The 25,000-nt window shown below is 31.1% G+C and overlaps 1 pseudogene; it reads right to left on the reverse strand.

Annotated features, from left to right (window-relative positions):
• Positions 1-25,000, reverse strand: part of LOC137627421 (neuropeptide SIFamide receptor-like) — a 61,878-nt pseudogene that overhangs the window by 2,966 nt on the left and 33,912 nt on the right.

Raw genomic sequence — 25,000 nt, forward strand, 5'->3', positions numbered from 1 at the left:
TATATACATATATATACAGTATATATATATATATATATATATATATCGTTATCTATATACATCACATACCTCAATACATAACGTTAGAAAAAGACATATGCAAAGTTTAAAAATATAATCATAAATCGTACCTCCACCATGATGGCTTTACGGTTGGTCTCGGCTGAGCGGACGAGCTGGAGTAAACAGAGAACTCCGAGGAAGCTTTGGATTCCGCGTTGGCTAGATTCACAGACTTCTGCCCCACGAAGCTCTTGTTGAAGTTGTCGATGCGCAGAGGGGAGCAGCAGGAACGGGATACCAGGATGGCCTGGTAGAGGGACAGAGGATAAGTGAGGTGAGTCCAGGAATTGGAAGGAGAGAGAGAGAGAGAGAAGGGGAGATTAAAAGAGAGAGAGAGAGAGAGAGAGAGAGAGAGGGGGAGAGAGAGAGAGAGAGAGATTAAAAGGATGGAGAGAGATTAAAGCGAGAGAGAGAGAGAGAGAGAGAGAGAGAGAGACTTGTTTTGGAATCATATTAATCTGAAATAATAATAAGCTCTCTATGTCTGTCTCTCCTTTTAATCTCTCTCCCTCTCTCTCTCTCTCTCTCTCTCTCTCTCTCTCTCTCTCTCTCTTGAAGCCCTAGGGTTCTCCTCACTTTGGGCTTAAAATAGAAAATAAACCCTTAATAATATTACGCTGATAAGCTGGTGAATATGTATGAGAGAGAGAGAGAGAGAGAGAGAGAGAGAGAGATTATGGTTGTATGCTATCATTATTAGGTAAAATTTAAATGAATCCAAGAAAATTCTCTCTCTCTCTCTCTCTCTCTCTCTCTCTCTCTCTCTCTCTCTCTCTTATACATACATATTTACCAGCTTGTCAGCGTAATTTTATAAAGAGCCGATTTTCTATTTTCAGCCCAAAACCGGCTATTGATTATCAGTAAAAAAAAATTTCAATCTTTACGATTTATGAAGTTTTGAAATAAATAAATCCTGTCTTGAAGCCTTCTGGATATCATGTGCCTCCAGGAGACATGGAAAACATTATATCAAATGTAATACTAATTTAAATAGTAACAAAAAGATTCTTTTATAAAAATAGTTTCTCTCAAAGAAATAAAAACGATATGAGAATCTTAATTAACGAGGAAGAATTCATTCTTACTAAAATGGAAGGGAATTGCATGAGATAAGTTAATTAAGTAAATTAACTTGCCTTCCAGACACAACCTACTATAGTGGCTGCAAAGATTCCGGGAAAATTAAGCCCCGCCCCCTGATGACGTTATTGTTAATCATGTTGTCTCCCACGTTAGTAGCGGTCACAATACATCCTCTTATAAACTTCAAACTATACTAACATATAGCACAATACATCCCGTAACAAATCTCAAACTATACTAACATATAGTCACTTTAAGGAGATGTGTTTTAACTTCTATTAACGCGGGAAACAACATGATTGGCTATGACGTCATCAGGGGATATGGCTTATTTGGCCTGGAATCTCTGCTGCTATTAAATAATGAGAAAGAATCAGATAGAAACTTGTATCGAGGCTCCTCATAACTCAAGTGATAGCCAATAACAACCACAGAAAGAAAAGCATTGCGTTTCTATTGGAGGGCTACAACTAAAGAACGGGGCCAAAGGATGAAAAAACCTCACCTTGAATCCAGACCGGAACTTAATGTTGAAATAAGCGTAGAGAATAGGGTTGATGCAAGAGTTTGACGCTCCCAGCCACTGGGCAATTGGTGCCAAGACATGAATTATGGACATTTCTGTTTCTGTTGGCACCACTCCAAGCTGGAAGCGACATTTGAATAAAAATACAGTGATTACTTTTATTCAATTGCTATTTCACTTACATGTACAAATACAGAGCTTTTGAAGATAGATACCCTTGGAAGAATGTATGAACAGGAAGTGATTGGTTTGATGTAAAATTAGTTCATAGACTTTGATTATGAGAATGGGTTGCAATGTTAGGTGTGTTGGAAGAAAGACCTTATTGAAAATGAAAATGCAATTGACTGCTTTTTTTTTTTTTTTTGTACAGTAATAAAGAACTGATTGGCGATATATCACAGAAATTGTAATGACTTGTGAAAGCTAGAGAGCATTTGTAACAGAAGAGTAGAAAGTATATGTTAGTATGAATATTGGTAATGAATGTTATATTTGATGGAGGAAGAGTGATCTTAGAGGATTAATGTTAGTATGTTGCAGTATATATACGATTTAATAAAGCAAAGTGGGGAGTCACTCCTAAAGGCAATGATAAAAGGAATGATTTGAGAAATCTTTAATGTATGTTGAGTATCTACGAAAATAAATGTAGGAATAAATTACTATTTTAAAATAGCTCATATAAAATCCTTAGATTAAAATAACACGATGATCTTGTACATCAATAAATTACAATATTTTAGAAAAAAACTAAATTTTTATCGGAAATTCTCCGTAAAAATATACTGTTCTCAACCGTGTTTCAGTAAAATACAGGAGACCGTAATTTTACCCCACTTTTTTATCATCTTTTACGGGTTGGTGACCGTAATATCACTCTTTTACATCAATATAATCGTTTTTAATAAGGTAAAAATCCTGGAATAAATGTTGCCAGACTTTTACCGTTTTTAGTACAATTTTTTAACAGCGTATATTCAGTTGAAAGATAACTTTTGTATATGGTTAATAAAGGAAAGAATAAAGATACTCTACCTTATGTCTGGCGAATATCACATAGAGGGGCAGCCACGACAGAGCAAAGAGAATGACAACAACAACCAGCATCTTGATGACTTTGATCTTCGACCTGTGGATCATCAGCGCCACCCCTTCATCTTGGCGCTCCCCGGGCAATTTCCTTCGCCAGACCTTTGGAAATTGATACAACAGGATTATCATCATTATTTTTGTTACTTCAAGAGCTGCTTTACTGGTCCTATACAGCAGGGGAATCCTTCTCTCTACAGGACCTCTTTAAGGGCTGTTTTTTTGGTCCTATACAGCAGGGGAATCCTACTCTCTACAGGACCTCTTCAAGGGCTGCTTTTCTGGTTCTATACAGCAGGGGAATCCTACTCTCTACAGGACCTCTTTAAGGGCTGTTTTTCTGGTCCTATACAGCAGGGGAATCCTACTCTCTACAGGACCTATTCAAGGGCTGCTTTTCTGGTCCTATATAGCAGGAGAACCCTATTCCCTACAGGACCTCTACATTCCTTTTATCATGTTAGTTCGAAATCATTTAACATTTTATTGCTCGTATGTTGTCAAATCTACATTATCGAAGCATTTAGAGCACAAGAAAGTCTTCAGTTTCCTCTTGGAAACCTTACTGATAACGGAAAACATTGATGTTTATATATATATATATATATATATATATATATATATATGTATGTATATATATATACAAAATATATGTATATATAACATATATATATATACACACTTAATGGATTCTTTTACCCTATACTAAACCAAGAAACAGCTTTACTGAAATGCATACATTTACAAAGGAAATAATGATAAGGTTTATTTTATAACTGATTTACACTGGAACGCCCTTATTAACAAAGGTGGATGACGCAACGCGAGTCAGGCGTTGGCAAAGACACAGAAATATGACAATTTTCTTTTTCATTTCTTTCTCTATATTGATAACGCTGGTTATAAAAGCATCAAATTAAACCATAGTGATGCACCTTCTTGTATGTAACTATTACGCCTTAAATTATTTAAATCTGTTAAGAATAATGTTATTTTCCATCCAATGAAATTCCATTTGGCAGCGCTGTCCCAAACTCGTCCCACCCACCTTAACTATGCTGACGATTGTTAACTCGGTCACTTGCACAGGGACATGACTTGAAATCTATGTGTTCTGATGAAGAAAGGAAATACTAAACACTTTTATAAGTAAAATTAGGTTGCTTCCGATATCATATTAAAAGTTCACACCATTTTCTGATAAAAATAATCATTCCTAATAAGGAAACGATCGTTGGACAATTCACCAACTGCCGATTCTCTAGCCTCTACCTTCCTACCACACTTTTTTGACACACGTGTTCGTCAAATAATATATTATATTAGTTGGGTCAAGGTGCCCCTGATGCCATCTATTGGTGGTAAAGTAAAACTCTTTACGATAATGCTAGAGGAGTCTGCGTGATTATGCCTTTCCTAATATGATAATATTGTTATTCTACGTAAGTTTTACCTACAATACAGGTCATAACATGAAACATATTAGGTATCTTTTGGTTTCATAAATGGTAACTGAAAATTTGGTAAAATAACTGTAATTATTCGATTGTCTCACTGATTTCAGTATGTGTGGCATATCTGGCAACCTGCCCCTTGACCCTCTAATGTAATTGCGCTAACGATTGTTTGTTGAGGAAATATTTCTGAGACATTTATTGTAAATTTTGTAATTTCCTAAGAATTAAGTTGTGCCCAGACATAAAGGAACACCAAGTTCACGTGCTTCTATTTTATAGCAATTTGTTCCCAAATAGCAACAGAGATAAAGTAATGAAAATTATGAGTGGATGATGGGGATAACTAGCAATCTAGCTCTCTACTGATGAGGCCATCTATTGGCCATGAAAATAGACAATGTGTAGAGATTCTAATAATTGCTTTCTGGAATCTTCCATGACGTACTTTTGGTGTATAAAATTAAAAGTCATACAAACTTAAATAAAACGTTATCAAAGATGACATCCGGACATTGACTGTTGAGGAGCCACTGTCCTCAACCTACTTACAACCGTACTTAGAGGTTTGTTAGGGTTAAATTTCAGGCCCCATAATTTGCACCATATGCCAATTTTAACCAGATCTCTATTAAGGGATTCAGCAACGCCAAATCTACATTCAGGCGATGGAACTGATGCAAAGAGAGTAGCATCATCTGCATATGCAACGAGCTTGTTTTCTAAGCCACTTGCCATGTGTATTTAATATGAAAAGTAATGGGCCAAGAACACTACCATAAGGAACAACAGATATCACATTCCTTTACTCACTATGGTGCCCATCAACAACTCTTTGCGATCTTATACTTAAAAATTTTATAATTATTCTAAGAAAAGACCTACCATTCTCAACTTTTATAGTTTGAAAACAAGGGCCTCATGATTAACACGGTCAAAGGCAGCACTAAAATCAAGGCCAATCATACGAACTTCCTGACCACAATCAAGGGACTTAGTATACAGCATTGGCGGTTGTAAGAAGGGTATCACATGCTCCAAGGCCTTTACGATTACCTTCAGCAAACCTATTTAGACGTTTTGCCAAAAGACGTTAAAAAAACATTAGATAATATGGGAGCAATAGAATTTGGGCATTATTTAGCTGGAATTGAAATACCAAAAACATATTTACATAATAGAATAATATTACCTATTCTCCAACAAGTTCTAAAATAACCTTTCATTGATAACTTTAAAAGTTTAAACTTCCAGAAAATGTTTTTTATGTTGAACAGGCTGACATAAGTCTTATTATAGTTTATATATGACATATCTGTTTTGATGTTACTGTTTTTAAAATAATTTATAGGTAATTTTTTCTCATCGTTTATTTATTTCCTTATTTCCTTTCCTCACAGGGCTATTTTCCCCTGTTGGACCCCTTGGGCTTATAGCATCTTGCTTTTCTAGCTAGGGTTGTAGCCTCGCTAGTAATAATGATAATAATAGCTTCCTGGAAATAGCTAAGAAATCTGCAGTCTTTATAGAGAAAAAGGAAAAATACCATTTGGGTTTACACCTCTATAAACATCAAGGTCCACCAAGAGATTTTTAACTTTACAGACAACTTAAAAGCTAAGAAATTAGCTGCGTTTATAAAAAAAAAACAAAGGAAAAATATCATTTGGATCTACACCTCTATAAACATCAAGGTCCACCAAGAGATTTTTAACTTTACAGACAACTTAAAAGCTAAGAAATTAGCTGCGTTTATAAAAAAAAACAAAGGAAAAATATCATTTGGATCTACACCTCTATAAACATCAAGGTCCACCAAGAGATTTTTAACTTTACAGACAACTTAAAAGCTAAGAAATTAGCTGCGTTTATAAAAAAAAAACAAAGGAAAAATATCATTTGGATCTACACCTCTATAAACATCAAGGTCCACCAAGAGATTTTTAACTTTACAGACAACTTAAAAGCTAAGAAATTAGCTGCGTTTATAAAAAACAAAAACAAAAAAAAACAAAGGAAAAATATCATTTGGATCTACACCTCTATAAGCATCAAGGTCCACCAAGAGAATTTTAACTTTACAGACAACTTAAAAGCTAAGAAATTAGCTGCGTTTATAAAAAACAAAAAAAAACAAAGGAAAAATATCATTTGGATCTACACCTCTATAAACATCAAGGTCCACCAAGAGATTTTTAACTTTACAGACAACTTAAAAGCTAAGAAATTAGCTGCGTTTATAAAAAAAAAACAAAAAAAAACAAAGGAAAAATATCATTTGGATCTACACCTCTATAAGCATCAAGGTCCACCAAGAGAATTTTAACTTTACAGACAACTTAAAAGCTAAGAAATTAGCTGCGTTTATAAAAAAAAAAACAAAGGAAAAATATCATTTGGATCTACACCTCTATAAACATCAAGGTCCACCAAGAGATTTTTAACTTTACAGACAACTTAAAAGCTAAGAAATTAGCTGCGTTTATAAAAAAAAAAAAAACAAAGGAAAAATATCATTTGGATCTACACCTCTATAAACATCAAGGTCCACCAAGAGATTTTTAACTTTACAGACAACTTAAAAGCTAAGAAATTAGCTGCGTTTATAAAAAAAAAAACAAAGGAAAAATATCATTTGGATCTACACCTCTATAAACATCAAGGTCCACCAAGAGATTTTTAACTTTACAGACAACTTAAAAGCTAAGAAATTAGCTGCGTTTATAAAAAACAAAAACAAAAAAAAACAAAGGAAAAATATCATTTGGATCTACACCTCTATAAGCATCAAGGTCCACCAAGAGAATTTTAACTTTACAGACAACTTAAAAGCTAAGAAATTAGCTGCGTTTATAAAAAAAAAAAAAAACAAAGGAAAAATATCATTTGGATCTACACCTCTATAAACATCAAGGTCCACCAAGAGATTTTTAACTTTACAGACAACTTAAAAGCTAAGAAATTAGCTGCGTTTATAAAAAACAAAAACAAAAACAAAGGAAAAATATCATTTGGATCTACACCTCTATAAACATCAAGGTCCACTAAGAGATTTTTAACTTTACAGACAACTTAAAAGCTAAGAAATTAGCTGCGTTTATAAAAAAAAAACAAAGGAAAAATATCATTTGGATCTACACCTCTATAAACATCAAGGTCCACTAAGAGATTTTTAACTTTACAGACAACTTAAAAGCTAAGAAATTAGCTGCGTTTATAAAAAAAAAAACAAAGGAAAAATATCATTTGGATCTACACCTCTATAAACATCAAGGTCCACCAAGAGATTTTTAACTTTACAGACAACTTAAAAGCTAAGAAATTAGCTGCGTTTATAAAAAAAAAACAAAGGAAAAATATCATTTGGATCTACACCTCTATAAACATCAAGGTCCACCAAGAGAATTTTAACTTTACAGACAACTTAAAAGCTAAGAAATTAGCTGCGTTTATAAAAAAAAAAAAACAAAGGAAAAATATCATTTGGATCTACACCTCTATAAACATCAAGGTCCACCAAGAGATTTTTAACTTTACAGACAACTTAAAAGCTAAGAAATTAGCTGCGTTTATAAAAAAAAACAAAGGAAAAATATCATTTGGATCTACACCTCTATAAACATCAAGGTCCACCAAGAGATTTTTAACTTTACAGACAACTTAAAAGCTAAGAAATTAGCTGCGTTTATAAAAAAAAAAACAAAAAAAAACAAAGGAAAAATATCATTTGGATCTACACCTCTATAAGCATCAAGGTCCACCAAGAGAATTTTAACTTTACAGACAACTTAAAAGCTAAGAAATTAGCTGCGTTTATAAAAAAAAAAAAAAAACAAAGGAAAAATATCATTTGGATCTACACCTCTATAAACATCAAGGTCCACCAAGAGATTTTAACTTTACAGACAACTTAAAAGCTAAGAAATTAGCTGCGTTTATAAAAAAAAAAAAAAAACAAAGGAAAAATATCATTTGGATCTACACCTCTATAAACATCAAGGTCCACCAAGAGATTTTTAACTTTACAGACAACTTAAAAGCTAAGAAATTAGCTGCGTTTATAAAAAACAAAAACAAAGGAAAAATATCATTTGGATCTACACCTCTATAAACATCAAGGTCCACCAAGAGATTTTTAACTTTACAGACAACTTAAAAGCTAAGAAATTAGCTGCGTTTATAAAAAAAAAACAAAGGAAAAATATCATTTGGATCTACACCTCTATAAACATCAAGGTCCACCAAGAGATGTTTAACTTTACAGACAACTTAAAAGCTAAGAAATTAGCTGCGTTTATAAAAAAAAAAAACAAAGGAAAAATATCATTTGGATCTACACCTCTATAAACATCAAGGTCCACCAAGAGATTTTTAACTTTACAGACAACTTAAAAGCTAAGAAATTAGCTGCGTTTATAAAAAAAAAAAACAAAGGAAAAATATCATTTGGATCTACACCTCTATAAACATCAAGGTCCACCAAGAGATTTTTAACTTTACAGACAACTTAAAAGCTAAGAAATTAGCTGCGTTTATAAAAAAAAAAAACAAAGGAAAAATATCATTTGGATCTACACCTCTATAAGCATCAAGGTCCACCAAGAGATTTTTAACTTTACAGACAACTTAAAAGCTAAGAAATTAGCTGCGTTTATAAAAAACAAAAACAAAAAAAAACAAAGGAAAAATATCATTTGGATCTACACCTCTATAAACATCAAGGTCCACCAAGAGATTTTTAACTTTACAGACAACTTAAAAGCTAAGAAATTAGCTGCGTTTATAAAAAAAAAAAAACAAAGGAAAAATATCATTTGGATCTACACCTCTATAAGCATCAAGGTCCACCAAGAGATTTTTAACTTTACAGACAACTTAAAAGCTAAGAAATTAGCTGCGTTTATAAAAAACAAAAACAAAAAAAAACAAAGGAAAAATATCATTTGGATCTACACCTCTATAAACATCAAGGTCCACCAAGAGATTTTTAACTTTACAGACAACTTAAAAGCTAAGAAATTAGCTGCGTTTATAAAAAACAAAAACAAAAAAAAACAAAGGAAAAATATCATTTGGATCTACACCTCTATAAGCATCAAGGTCCACCAAGAGAATTTTAACTTTACAGACAACTTAAAAGCTAAGAAATTAGCTGCGTTTATAAAAAAAAAAAAAACAAAGGAAAAATATCATTTGGATCTACACCTCTATAAACATCAAGGTCCACCAAGAGATTTTTAACTTTACAGACAACTTAAAAGCTAAGAAATTAGCTGCGTTTATAAAAAACAAAAACAAAAACAAAGGAAAAATATCATTTGGATCTACACCTCTATAAACATCAAGGTCCACTAAGAGATTTTTAACTTTACAGACAACTTAAAAGCTAAGAAATTAGCTGCGTTTATAAAAAATGACAAAGGAAAAATATCATTTGGATCTACACCTCTATAAACATCAAGGTCCACTAAGAGATTTTTAACTTTACAGACAACTTAATTAAAAGCTAAGAAATTAGCTGCGTTTATAAAAAAAAAAACAAAGGAAAAATATCATTTGGATCTACACCTCTATAAGCATCAAGGTCCACCAAGAGATTTTTAACTTTACAGACAACTTAAAAGCTAAGAAATTAGCTGCGTTTATAAAAAAAAAAAACAAAGGAAAAATATCATTTGGATCTACACCTCTATAAACATCAAGGTCCACCAAGAGATTTTTAACTTTACAGACAACTTAAAAGCTAAGAAATTAGCTGCGTTTATAAAAAACAAAAACAAAAAAAAACAAAGGAAAAATATCATTTGGATCTACACCTCTATAAACATCAAGGTCCACCAAGAGATTTTTAACTTTACAGACAACTTAAAAGCTAAGAAATTAGCTGCGTTTATAAAAAAAAAACAAAGGAAAAATATCATTTGGATCTACACCTCTATAAACATCAAGGTCCACCAAGAGATTTTTAACTTTACAGACAACTTAAAAGCTAAGAAATTAGCTGCGTTTATAAAAAACAAAAACAAAAAAAAACAAAGGAAAAATATCATTTGGATCTACACCTCTATAAGCATCAAGGTCCACCAAGAGATTTTTAACTTTACAGACAACTTAAAAGCTAAGAAATTAGCTGCGTTTATAAAAAAAAAAAAACAAAGGAAAAATATCATTTGGATCTACACCTCTATAAGCATCAAGGTCCACCAAGAGATTTTTAACTTTACAGACAACTTAAAAGCTAAGAAATTAGCTGCGTTTATAAAAAAAAAAAACAAAGGAAAAATATCATTTGGATCTACACCTCTATAAGCATCAAGGTCCACCAAGAGATTTTTAACTTTACAGACAACTTAAAAGCTAAGAAATTAGCTGCGTTTATAAAAAACAAAAACAAAAAAAAACAAAGGAAAAATATCATTTGGATCTACACCTCTATAAACATCAAGGTCCACCAAGAGATTTTTAACTTTACAGACAACTTAAAAGCTAAGAAATTAGCTGCGTTTATAAAAAAAAAAAACAAAGGAAAAATATCATTTGGATCTACACCTCTATAAACATCAAGGTCCACCAAGAGATTTTTAACTTTACAGACAACTTAAAAGCTAAGAAATTAGCTGCGTTTATAAAAAAAAAACAAAGGAAAAATATCATTTGGATCTACACCTCTATAAGCATCAAGGTCCACCAAGAGATTTTTAACTTTACAGACAACTTAAAAGCTAAGAAATTAGCTGCGTTTATAAAAAACAAAAACAAAAAAAAACAAAGGAAAAATATCATTTGGATCTACACCTCTATAAACATCAAGGTCCACCAAGAGATTTTTAACTTTACAGACAACTTAAAAGCTAAGAAATTAGCTGCGTTTATAAAAAAAAAACAAAGGAAAAATATCATTTGGATCTACACCTCTATAAACATCAAGGTCCACCAAGAGATTTTTAACTTTACAGACAACTTAAAAGCTAAGAAATTAGCTGCGTTTATAAAAAACAAAAACAAAAAAAAAACAAAGGAAAAATATCATTTGGATCTACACCTCTATAAGCATCAAGGTCCACCAAGAGATTTTTAACTTTACAGACAACTTAAAAGCTAAGAAATTAGCTGCGTTTATAAAAAACAAAAACAAAAAAAAAACAAAGGAAAAATATCATTTGGATCTACACCTCTATAAACATCAAGGTCCACCAAGAGATTTTTAACTTTACAGACAACTTAAAAGCTAAGAAATTAGCTGCGTTTATAAAAAAAAAAAACAAAGGAAAAATATCATTTGGATCTACACCTCTATAAGCATCAAGGTCCACCAAGAGATTTTTAACTTTACAGACAACTTAAAAGCTAAGAAATTAGCTGCGTTTATAAAAAACAAAAACAAAAAAAAACAAAGGAAAAATATCATTTGGATCTACACCTCTATAAACATCAAGGTCCACCAAGAGATTTTTAACTTTACAGACAACTTAAAAGCTAAGAAATTAGCTGCGTTTATAAAAAAAAAAACAAAGGAAAAATATCATTTGGATCTACACCTCTATAAACATCAAGGTCCACCAAGAGATTTTTAACTTTACAGACAACTTAAAAGCTAAGAAATTAGCTGCGTTTATAAAAAAAAAAAAAAAAACTAAGGAAAAATATCATTTGGATCTACACCTCTATAAACATCAAGGTCCACCAAGAGATTTTTAACTTTACAGACAACTTAAAAGCTAAGAAATTAGCTGCGTTTATAAAAAAAAAAAAAAAAACAAAGGAAAAATATCATTTGGATCTACACCTCTATAAACATCAAGGTCCACCAAGAGATTTTTAACTTTACAGACAACTTAAAAGCTAAGAAATTAGCTGCGTTTATAAAAAAAAAAAAAAACAAAGGAAAAATATCATTTGGATCTACACCTCTATAAACATCAAGGTCCACCAAGAGATTTTTAACTTTACAGACAACTTAAAAGCTAAGAAATTAGCTGCGTTTATAAAAAACAAAAACAAAAAAAAACAAAGGAAAAATATCATTTGGATCTACACCTCTATAAGCATCAAGGTCCACCAAGAGATTTTTAACTTTACAGACAACTTAAAAGCTAAGAAATTAGCTGCGTTTATAAAAAACAAAAACAAAAAAAAACAAAGGAAAAATATCATTTGGATCTACACCTCTATAAACATCAAGGTCCACCAAGAGATTTTTAACTTTACAGACAACTTAAAAGCTAAGAAATTAGCTGCGTTTATAAAAAAAAAAAAAAAACAAAGGAAAAATATCATTTGGATCTACACCTCTATAAACATCAAGGTCCACCAAGAGATTTTTAACTTTACAGACAACTTAAAAGCTAAGAAATTAGCTGCGTTTATAAAAAAAAAAACAAAGGAAAAATATCATTTGGATCTACACCTCTATAAACATCAAGGTCCACCAAGAGATTTTTAACTTTACAGACAACTTAAAAGCTAAGAAATTAGCTGCGTTTATAAAAAAAAAAAAAAAACAAAGGAAAAATATCATTTGGATCTACACCTCTATAAACATCAAGGTCCACCAAGAGATTTTTAACTTTACAGACAACTTAAAAGCTAAGAAATTAGCTGCGTTTATAAAAAAAAAACAAAGGAAAAATATCATTTGGATCTACACCTCTATAAGCATCAAGGTCCACCAAGATACCTTTAACTTCACGAGTTAGTGTAGCCTCAGGAATACAGGAATGAGGTATATCAAGTTTCTCATTATTCTGCTTACTGTCAAACACATCAGTCTTTGGATAGTGAGTTCTTTGTTTCAAATATCTTTCTTTGAAAATCTAGAAAGGGATTTAAAACAGACAAAGACTTAGACAATAGAATTCTAAGCATTACGAATCTAAGACGCAGTTTGATCTTGTGATATTATAATTCATTAAGCTTTCTTATACTTAATTAGCGCAACAGATGAGCAAATAATGCTTCTGGCCTTATGCAGACAAATGAGACTTATATAATAATCTAATTATTTGATTTATGTTTATTATGATTTTTGACATTCTTTATTTTTAATGATTTCATAAATGTTTGTATTTCATCAAAATAATAATAATAATAATAATAATAATAATAATAATAATAATAATAATAATAATAATAATAATAATATTATTATTATTATTATTATTATTATTATTATTACTAGGTAACTTACAACCTTAGTTGGAAAAGCAGGATGCTATAAGCACAAGTGCTCCAACAGGGAAAAATAGCCCAGCGAGAAAAGTAATGACCAATTAAGATAAGATATTTTAGGAACAGTAATAACCTTAAAATAGATATTTCATATATAAACTATAAAAACTTACAAAAAAAAAACAAGTAGAAGAGAAATAAGATACAGGAATTATTATCTTTAATATATTATTAATTAGACTAGATAACTAATAACTTAATAATACGTTGTAGGATGCTTTCATTTGTGTGTGTGTGAGAGAGAGAGAGAGAGATTTTATCCTTTTATTGCACTGGTTGAATGAGAGAGAGAGAGAGAGAGAGAGAGAGAGAGATTGCATCCTTTTATTGCACTGGTTAAATGAGAGAGAGAGAGAGAGAGAGAGAGAGAGAGAGAGAGAGATTTTATCCTTTTATTGCACTGGTTAAATGAGAGAGAGAGAGAGAGAGAGAGAGAGAGAGAGAGATTGCATCCTTTTATTGCACTGGTTAAATGAGAGAGAGAGAGAGAGAGAGAGAGAGAGAGATTGCATCATTTTACTGCATTGGTTAAATGAGAGAGAGAGAGAGAGAGAGAGAGAGAGAGAGAGAGAGAGAGATTGCATCCTTTTATTGCACTGGTTAAATGAGAGAGAGAGAGAGAGAGAGAGAGAGAGAGAGAGAGATTGCATCCTTTTATTACACTGGTTAAATGAGAGAGAGAGAGAGAGAGAGAGAGAGAGAGAGAGAGAGAGAGATTGCATCCTTTTATTACACTGGTTAAATGAGAGAGAGAGAGAGAGAGAGAGAGAGAGAGAGAGAGAGAGATTGCATCCTTTTATTACACTGGTTAAATGAGAGAGAGAGAGAGAGAGAGAGAGAGAGAGAGAGAAGAGAGAGAGTATCTATCCTTTTATTGCACTGTTAAACGTAGACTTGGGAATTAAAATATCCACCTGCAGGAGTGAGTATGACATGAACAGATATGAAAGGGGTCCTTCATTACGTAACAATCCTTTCCTCGTCCCCTAAGTCCACTTTTCCAGTGTCATTGAAGAGAGAGAGAGAGAGAGAGAGAGAGAGAGAGAGAGAGGGGGGGGGTCGCTGAAAAAATGGGATGATTATGTTAATAATAATAATGATGATGATAACGGATATCACTATCATCATTGATAATTTCTTCTCGTATAGTTTGCTTATTTACTTATTTCCTTTCCTCACTGGGCTATTTTTTCCCCTTTTGGAGCCCTTGGGCTTATAGCATCATGCTTTTCCAACTAGGGATATAGGTTAGGTAATAATAATAATAATAATAATAATAATAATAATAATAATAATAATAGTCTTGCCTTTTTTTGCATTCTCTTATGTATTATCTTTCCAAATATCGTTTCATAATATGTTAAAGGTTAAAAGGTGTCTGATTTCAGTATCATTTTCATCGTAATAGGTGCTCACCAGAACGTCAGCCGGGAGAGGCCAACCCCTCACTGTGTAGCCCAACCACAGCAGTGGCACTCCCCAGTAAACAGCATGAACTCACGTTCCCAGGCTAGGATCGATCTTCTGCCATGCGAACACTAGGCGAACACGTTGCCACTGTATTAGCCCATCAGATATTCTCTAGTCTTGTGTGGTGCCATAGCCTCTGTACCATTGTCTTCTATTGTCTTGGGGTAGAATTCGCTTCCTTAGGGTACATTCGGGTACACTGTTCTATCTATTTCTCTGCTTGTTATTTTTCTAAAGATTTTATAGTTCATATATGAAATATCTATTTTAATGTTATTATTGTTCTTAAACTTTTCTTCTAGTTTATTTCCTTATTTCCTTTCCTCAATAGGCTATTTTCCCTATTGGAACCCTTAGCCTTATAGCATCGTGCTTTTCCAATTAGGGTTGAGGCTTAGCAATTCATAATAATAATAATAATAATAATAATAATAATAATAATAATAATAATAATAATAATAATAATAATAATAATAATAATAATAATAATAATATAAAAAGAACAACGTACAAAACAAATATAGTAAAGCAGAACATTATGGAGGAAAATGTGTAATGTAATAAATTCTCACTATGGCTTAAATTAACGTAAAGATCTTACGAAAAAAATATAAAAGAATTATATTATAATTTTCTGGTTTCTATTACAATGAAAAACATCCAGGAATTAGCATAAGAAAATTAAGTGCAACGAGAATTGCAAGAGAGGCAGAACTCGGTTTGAAGACATTAATAAAAATAGCTTCTATTTACGGTCGAGATGGTTGGATTTAGTTTGGAGGTTAAAGAAAATATTAATCTAAGAAAATATGGTTAGCAGAATCACAATATGCTCAGGAAAAGATATTAATTTTTTTGTGTGCGTGTGTGTGTGTGTGTGTCATTATTCGAATACTGACATAGGTACAGTAGATGCACTTATTATTATTATTATTATTATTATTATTACTTGCAAAGCTATAACCATAGTTAGAAAATCATGATGTTATAAGCCCAAGGGCTCCAACAGGGAAACATAGCCCAGTGAGGAAAGGAAATAAAAAAAATAAATAAACTATATGAGAAGCAATGAACAATTAAAATAGAATATTTCAAGAACAGTAACAACATTAAAACAGATTGTTCATATGTAAACTATATAAAGAGACTTATGTCATCCTCTTCATCATTAAAAACATTCGCTGAGAAGAGAATCAGTAACTGAAGACCTGACAGGGGAACGTACTTGAGACAAGGTAGAATGAAGGCGTTACATCAAACGTAATTAGGGTGGAATGAAGGAATTACATCAAATGTAATTAGGGTGGAATGAAGGAATTACATCAAATGTAATTAGGGTGGAATGAAGGAATTACATCAAATGTAATTAGGGTGGAACGAAGGATTTACATCAAATGTAATTAGGGTGGAATATAGGAATTACATCAAATGTAATTAGGGTGGAATGAAGGAATTACATCAAATGTAATTAGTGGTAGATCAATCACGAAGGTAAACTAAAAGATAATGAAATGGGAACCTCTTGGTAAACCACCATTTTGGTCTTTTAATTAAATCTCCCAAACGTATAGAGGATAAGAGAGAGAGAGAGAGAGAGAGAGAGAGAGAGAGAGAGAGAGAGAGAGACCCATAAGGTTTATTAAATCTCCCAAATGTATAGAGGATAAAAGAGAGAGAGAGAGAGAGAGAGAGAGAGAGAGAGAGAGAGAGACCCATAAGGTTTATCAAATCTCGCAAAAGTATAGAGGATAAGAGAGAGAGAGAGAGAGAGAGAGAGAGAGAGAGAGAGAGACCCATAAGGTTTATTAAATCTCCCAAAATTATAGAGAATAAAAGAGAGAGAGAGAGAGAGAGAGAGAGAGAGAGAGAGAGAGAGAGAGACCCATAAGGTTTATTAAATATCCCAAAATTATAGAGGATAAAAGAGAGAGAGAGAGAGAGAGAGAGAGAGAGAGAGAGAGAGACCCATAAGGTTTATTAAATCTCCCAAAAGTATAGAGGATAAGAGAGAGAGAGAGAGAGAGAGAGAGAGAGAGAGAGAGAGAGAGAGAGAGAGAGAGACCCTTAAGGTTTACCCCATTTCCACTGACATAAAAACTTTGTGATTGTATATATGAAAACCTGGATTGCTATAAGAACTAATTATAATAAATGATTCTAGGTGAATTCGTCTACTACAATTTATCTACAACAATACGTCTACAACAATTCGTCTACTATAATTCATGTATATATATAATTTGTCTACAATAATTCATTTCCAAATTTAATTTGTCTACATAAAGAACTTTATCTCGAAAACTGAGAGATGCTGAGAGAGTAATTATTATTATTATTATCATCAAATGCTAAGCTACAACCCTAGTTAGAAAAGCAGGATGCTATAAGCCCAGGGGCTCCAAAAGGGAAAATAGTCCAGTGAGGAAAGGAAATAAGGAAAAATAAAATATTTCAAGAATAGTAACAACATTAAAATGAATATTTCCTATATAAACTTTAAAAACTATAACAAAACAAGAGGAAGAGAAACTAGATACAACATTGTGCCCGAGTGTACCCTCAAGCAAGAGAACTCTAACCCAAGACAGTGGAAGACCATGGTACAAAGGCTATGGCACTACACAAGACTAGAGAACAATGGATTAATTTAGGAATGTCCATCTCCTAGAAGAGCTGCTTACCATAGCTGAAGAGTCTCTTCTACCCTTACCAAGAGTAAAGTAGCCACTGAACAATTACAATGCAGTAGTTAACCCCTTGGGTGAAGAAGAATTGTTTGGTAATTTCAGTGTTTTCAGGTGTATGAGGATAGAGGAGAATCTGTAAAGAATAGGCCAGACTATTCGGTGTCTGTGTAGGCAAAAGGAAAGAACCGTAACCCGAGAGAAGGGACCTATGTAGTACTGTCTGGCCAGTCAAAGGACCCCATAACTCTCTAGCGGTAGTATCTCAACGGCCGGTTGGCGCCCTGGCCAACCTACTACCAGTAAACAAGTACTTACAAGGTTATTTTTTTTTTTTCAAATATATCCAAACATCACAGTTCTTTGCTTGATATACATTAATCATAAACCTGCAGATGAACTGTATCGCAGATAAACTGTTGTAGATGAACTGTTGTAGATAAACTGTTATAGATGAACTGATGTAGATGAACTGTTGTAGATGAGTTGTATATGTAGATGAATTGTAGTAGATGAATTGTTATAGACGAATTCGCAGGATACAATTATAAACATATTTGGAGTAGTATTATTATGTTATTAATAAAAATTTATTTACTTGTATATATATATATTTTTTGTGGAAAATATATTTTTGCTAAAGCAAATCTGTCTTGTGCAAGATTATTGTATACAATGTATATAGAAAATGATGTATTTATACCTTTGTAAGTTTTGTAATATCAAGTCAATAAAGTAATAATATATATATATATATATATATATATATATATATATATATATGTATATACAGTATATGTACATACATACATACATACATATATATATATATATATATATATATATATATATATATATATATATATATATATATATGTATATATATATATATATATATATATATATATATATATATGTATATATATTATGTGTATATATATGTATATATATGTATATATATTTATGTATATATATATGTATATATATGTGTATATATTTATGTATATATATATGTATATATATTTATGTATTCATATATATACATACATATATATATATATATATATATATATATATATATATATATATATATATATATATACATATATATATATATATATATACACATATATATATATATATATATATATATATATATATATATTTATGTATTTATATATATATGTATATATATATATATATATATATATGTATATATATATATTTCTCCCAACCATTTCTCCCTTATTTTTGCATGACTTATTCTAGTCTCCCTATATTCTCTCATTCCATATTTCCTTTACAGATTTATTCTTGTTTTGTACCCCTATTCTATTATCTTTTACATTTTACTAATTTTAATCTTTTTTCATTTGTTGTTGGCCCTATTCATATCTCAGCATTTCATGCTATATGAAGGTAATGTTTTAAGTTAATTACCTTATAAATTGATTTATTATAAATTTAATTGCTTTTATATTTTGATATTATTATTATTATTATTATTATTATTATTATTATTACAGCTACTATCATTATTCTCATGATCATCATTATTATCATTATTATTATTATTATTATTACAGCTACTATCATTATTCTCATCATCATCATTATTATTATTATTATTATTATTATTATTATTATTATTATTATTAATATTCTTATTCTTATTATTGTTATTATTATTATTATCATTATTATTATTATTATTATCACTGCTTACATTATTATTATTATTATCACTGCTTACATTATTATTATTATTATTATTATTATTATTATTAGTCTACATACGAAGACTTAAAATCACCTTACCTTTCTCCAGATAAGAATATAGCATATGGAAATGGCTGTGAGTGGGATGAGGTAGCACATGAAGAGGTTTGCCACTACGAAGTACAGGTCTCCACTGCGATCATCTGGCCACTTCTCAGTGCAAACCTGTTAGGGAGAAGCAGATATGTTTTTGAGGTGTAAAATCAAACTGATTACTATTTTGATATTATATATATATATATATATATATATATATTATATACTGTATATATATATGTACGTATTTGTTTGTATGTATATATATATATATATATATATATATGCGGCTCACCATATATATATATATATATATATATACTTATATACGTATATATATATATATATATATATATGTATATATATACATTATATATATATGCATGTATATACATATATATATATATATATATATATATATAGTGAGCCGCAAATTTTTTAGATCTGATGAAATAAAATTAAAAACTTATTTTGCAAAGGGAAAAATAAAAATTCCTGTAATAAGAGAAAAATCTGATTAGTTTAGCAATACGAAATAGTAATTTAACCAAACGATTTGATAATATAATGTCTGCAATATATAAAACTCAGGAAGCACCAGGCCTACATTGCTGAGGACTACGAAGCGTAGTAAATTTGGCAAAATTTATACCAGGAATTTTACCGTTTTAAAAACGGATATATTGACGTAAAGGAGGGATATTACGGCTACAAACCCGTAAAAGATAATAACAATGTAAGGTAAAATTACGGTCGCCTGTATTTTACTGAAATATGGTTAAGATCAGTATATTTTTACGGAGAATTTTCGATTAAAATTACGGTTTTTTCTAACAGTGTATATAAATAATATGAAAATAATATTAAAAAATAATATACAAATATCTGTGATATATGAAATTAAAATATAAATCCAAATCCAAATCAATTAGAAATATATAAAACTCAGGAAGACCCAGGTCTATATGGCTGAGGACTATGAAGCGTGAACAGGAAAATCTACATAAAAAACATGAAAGTAATTTTAAAAACCAAAATATAAATATCTGTGATATAATCAGAAAATAAAACGTGACTCAAGAAAACATGAAAGTAATTTTAAAAACCAAAATATGAATATCTGTGATATGATAAGAAAACGCAAATTAGAATCAAAACCTATTAATGTGACGAACGGAAAGTGAATTGTGGGAGTGATACTCGGGGGCCAACTTAATTAATCAAACAGTTAACGAGAGTAGGAGAAGTTCTGAGTTATAGTTGATATTAAATTTCCGAACGAAATGACATCACTAACTTTTGAATTTGGTTGGCCTCCAGTAATATGAAAATAGGTGGGCTTTAAATACTCTATTTGTTTGGACTTTTTCTGCTAATGGTTTGTCCCTTTATAGCTGCCATTGAATATCAAGTTGGCCTTTTCTCGCTTGGAAAACCTGGCAACACTGCTTTTACATGAAAAGTCTTGTGCAAATTCACTCCTGAAATTCTACCAGAATTGTGCAAATTCACTCCTGAAATTTTACCAGAATTGTGCAAATTCACTCCTGAAATTTTACCGGAATTGTGCAAATTCACTCATGAGGTTTTACCAGAATTGTGCACATTCACTCATGAAATTTTACCAGAATTGTGCACATTCACTCATGAAATTTTACCAGAATTGTGCACATTCACTCATGAAATTTTACCAGAATTGTGCACATTCACTCATGAAATTTTACCAGAATTGTGCAATTTCACTCATGAAGTTTTACCAGAATTGTGCACATTCACTCATGAAATTTTACCAGAATTGTGCACATTCACTCATGAAATTTTACCAGAATTGTGCACATTCACTCATGAAATTTTACCAGAATTGTGCACATTCACTCATGAAATTTTACCAGAATTGTGCAATTTCACTCCTGAAATTTTACCAGAATTGTGCAATTTCACTCCTGAAATTTTACCAGAATTGTGCAAATTCACTCCTGAAGTTTTAACAGAATTGTGCACATTCACTCCTGAAGTTTTACCAGAATTGTGCACATTCACTCCTGAAATTTTACCAGATTTGTGCACATTCACTCCTGAAGTTTTACCAGAATTGTGCACATTCACGCCTGAAGTTTTACCAGAATTGTGCACATTCACTCCTGAAATTTTACCAGAATTGTGCACATTCACGCCTGAAGATTTACCAGAATTGTGCACATTCACTCATGAAATTTTACCAGAATTGTGCAAATTCACTCATGAAATTCTACCAGAATTAATAGCATCTGGATAAAACTGTTCATAGGGTTTGATATCACGATTTGATACAATCAAAGTGGATATTCTTTAATAGAAAAAAGAAAAATACCCTTCCTATCAATATATCATTTGACTTTATGTGAAAATGTATTATATTAAGCCTACATATTTTAGTTGAAATACTGCTCATGTAACTCTCTTGCTTGGGGGCACACTCATTTCTCTCTTCTTTTTTTTTAATATTATGAAAGATCTATTTTAATGTTGTTAGTGTTTGAAATATTTTATCTTGATTATTAATTAGTTCGCTTGTATTTTATTTATCTCCTTGTTTCCTTTCCTCACTGGGCTATTTTCCCCTGTCAGAGCCCTTGGGCTTATAGCATCTTGCTTTCCCAACTAGGGTTGTAGATTAGCTAATAAAAATAATAATAATAATAAAAATAATGATAATAATAAAAATAATAATAATGATAATAATAATAATAATAATAATAATAATAATTATAATAATAACAATAATGATAATAATGATAATAATCATAATAATAATGATAATAATAATGATAATAATGATAATAATAATAATAATGATAATAATAATGATAATGATAATAATAATAATAAGAAAATAATAATAATAATAATAATAATAATAATAATAATAATAATAATAGTAATGATAATTATAATAATAATAATAATGAATTGTAGACCCAAATACTATATTTCTTTCTTTGTGAAAACTGCTGATTAAATACCTTGGCTCAAATGTCTAATATTCAGTAATTTAGCAAGACGATTTTTACACCTCTTGCCTCGTTCATTACGAGGTCCTTGTTTCCAAACTCTGACTGTTATGAGTTGATGAATAATTCTTTGAATTCTTTTACTGGATGTCTAACTAAGATATATTAACTTTGAGTTCCCGCTTGTAGCGTTCTTTCCCCCTTAGGTTAGATAGGTATATGATGCGTTTGGCTTCGAAAAATTAGTTTATGTAGAGAACTGGCTAGAATCTACAGTATTTATTTCCTTACATTATTATTATTATTGTTATTATTATTATTATTGTTATTATTATTATTATTATTATTATTATTATCATTATTATTATTATTATTGTTATTATTATTATTATTATTATTATTATTATTATCATTATTATTTTATTATTATTATTATTATTATTATCATTATTATTATTATTATTATTATTATTATTATTATTATTATTATTATAACTTGCTAAGCTACAACCATAGTTGGAAAAGGAGAAAGCCATAAGCCCCAGGGTTCCTAAAGGGAAGATAGCCCAGTAGGATAGGAAATAAGAAAACTACAAGAAAAATAGAATATTTTAAGAACAGTAACAGCATTAAAATTAATATCTCATACATAAACTACAAAAACTTTTATAAAAGCAAGAGGAAGAGAAATAAGATAGAATAGTGTGCCCGAGTATACCCTCAAGTGTACAAATATGATATTATTTATAGGTCTCATTCTTGATTGTAAAATAACATTTGAGAACTTATTCAATTCCTTAGATAGATTATTTGAGAATTAATTCTTTTGCCAAAATCAGAAATTTTACGAAGGGTATATATTCACCCATGTCTGTTCGTTAGTTTATTTGTTTTTAAGTTTGTGAGCAACTTTACACAAGAACTAATGTATCGATTTTGACCAAACTTGGTTGTCACGTTGGGTATGACCCAGGGATGAATTTGTAACATTTTGGATAAAGTACATCAAAGTACAAGTACGCAGCAGTACTTTGAAAATAATCGTAATGTTAATTAAATGGCACAAATATTTTGTTTATTTTTTTGTTTGTGAATAACATTACGCAAAAGCTACTGACCCAATTTGAACGAAACCTGGTGGACATATGGTATATGACCTAAGGACAAATCCATTAGATTTTGAAGAAAATACATCGAAGTACAAGTACGCAGTGGAGTTGAGAACACCTTAAGACGGTTTATAATAATAAACATATATATTTATATATATATATATATATATATATATATATATATATATATATATATATATACATATATATATACTGTATATATATACATATATATATACATATATATATATATATATATATATATATATATATATATATATATATGTATATATATATATATATATATATATATATATATATATAGCATTCCCCTTTTCCAACTAGGCTTGTAGCTTAACAAGTAATAATAATAATAATAATAATAATGATAACACTGTTTGGCGTGGTGAAAGTATGCTCTCTATTGAGTGCCTCTATAGTTACCTCTGCCAACGAAGTTGGAATGAGGTCAAGTTTTATCCCCTGTTTGTGTGTGTTTGTATGTGAACAGCTTCCTGGCAACAATTTTAATCCTAGAGTAATGAAACTTGCAGGGATTAACTGATTTGTAAAACTGAAAATTATTAAATTCTGGAAGGTCAAGGTCAAAGGTCAAGGTTACGGTCGGGCAGAATGTCGAGAAATAAGCTGCCACGGCAGAGGTCTGTGCTCTACTGAGTGCCCCTATAGTTATAAATGCTATACATGTGTTATGTAAAAACCTGAAAATTATTAAATTCTGGAAGGTCAAGGTCACAGTCGACCAGATGGTCGAGAAATAAGCTGCCACGGCGGAGGTCTGCGCTCTACTGAATGCGTGTCTAGTTATATATGTTATACATGCTGATAAAAATTGATTATTCTTACATTCTTATGATTAACGAAAATACCCGAATCACTCACTTGCAAATCTGTATCTGGAATGGGCTCCAGTTTGAAAACGACAGCATACTCGAATCACTCACTTGCAAATCTGTATCTGGAATGGGCTCCAGTTTGAAAACGACAGCATACCGGAATCACTCACTTGCAAATCTGTATCTGGAATGGGCTCCAGTTTGAAAACGACAGCATACCGGAATCACTCACTTGCAAATCTGTATCTGGAATGGGCTCCAGTTTGAAAACGACAGCATACCGGAATCACTCACTTGCAAATCTGTATCTGGAATGGGCTCCAGTTTGAAAACGACAGCATACCGGAATCACTCACTTGCAAATCTGTATCTGGAATGGGCTCCAGTTTGAACACGACAGCCCAGGGCAGTGTGATGGTGAGAGAAAAGGCCCAGATGACGACGATGATAACCCGACAGGTCCTTGACGTGATCTGGCATCGCATGGGGTAGCAGATGGCCAGAGCTCTGTCCAGCGTGATAGCGACGAGGGTGTTGATGGAAGCCGAGACGCTGACTCCCTGCAAGTAGCTGACCGCTTTGCAGACGAAGAGCCCTAAGACCCAGGCTGAAAAATAGAGAAG

The sequence above is a fragment of the Palaemon carinicauda genome, chromosome 35 (genome assembly GCF_036898095.1).
Source record: "Palaemon carinicauda isolate YSFRI2023 chromosome 35, ASM3689809v2, whole genome shotgun sequence".
NCBI classification, from domain to species: Eukaryota; Metazoa; Arthropoda; class Malacostraca; order Decapoda; family Palaemonidae; genus Palaemon; species Palaemon carinicauda.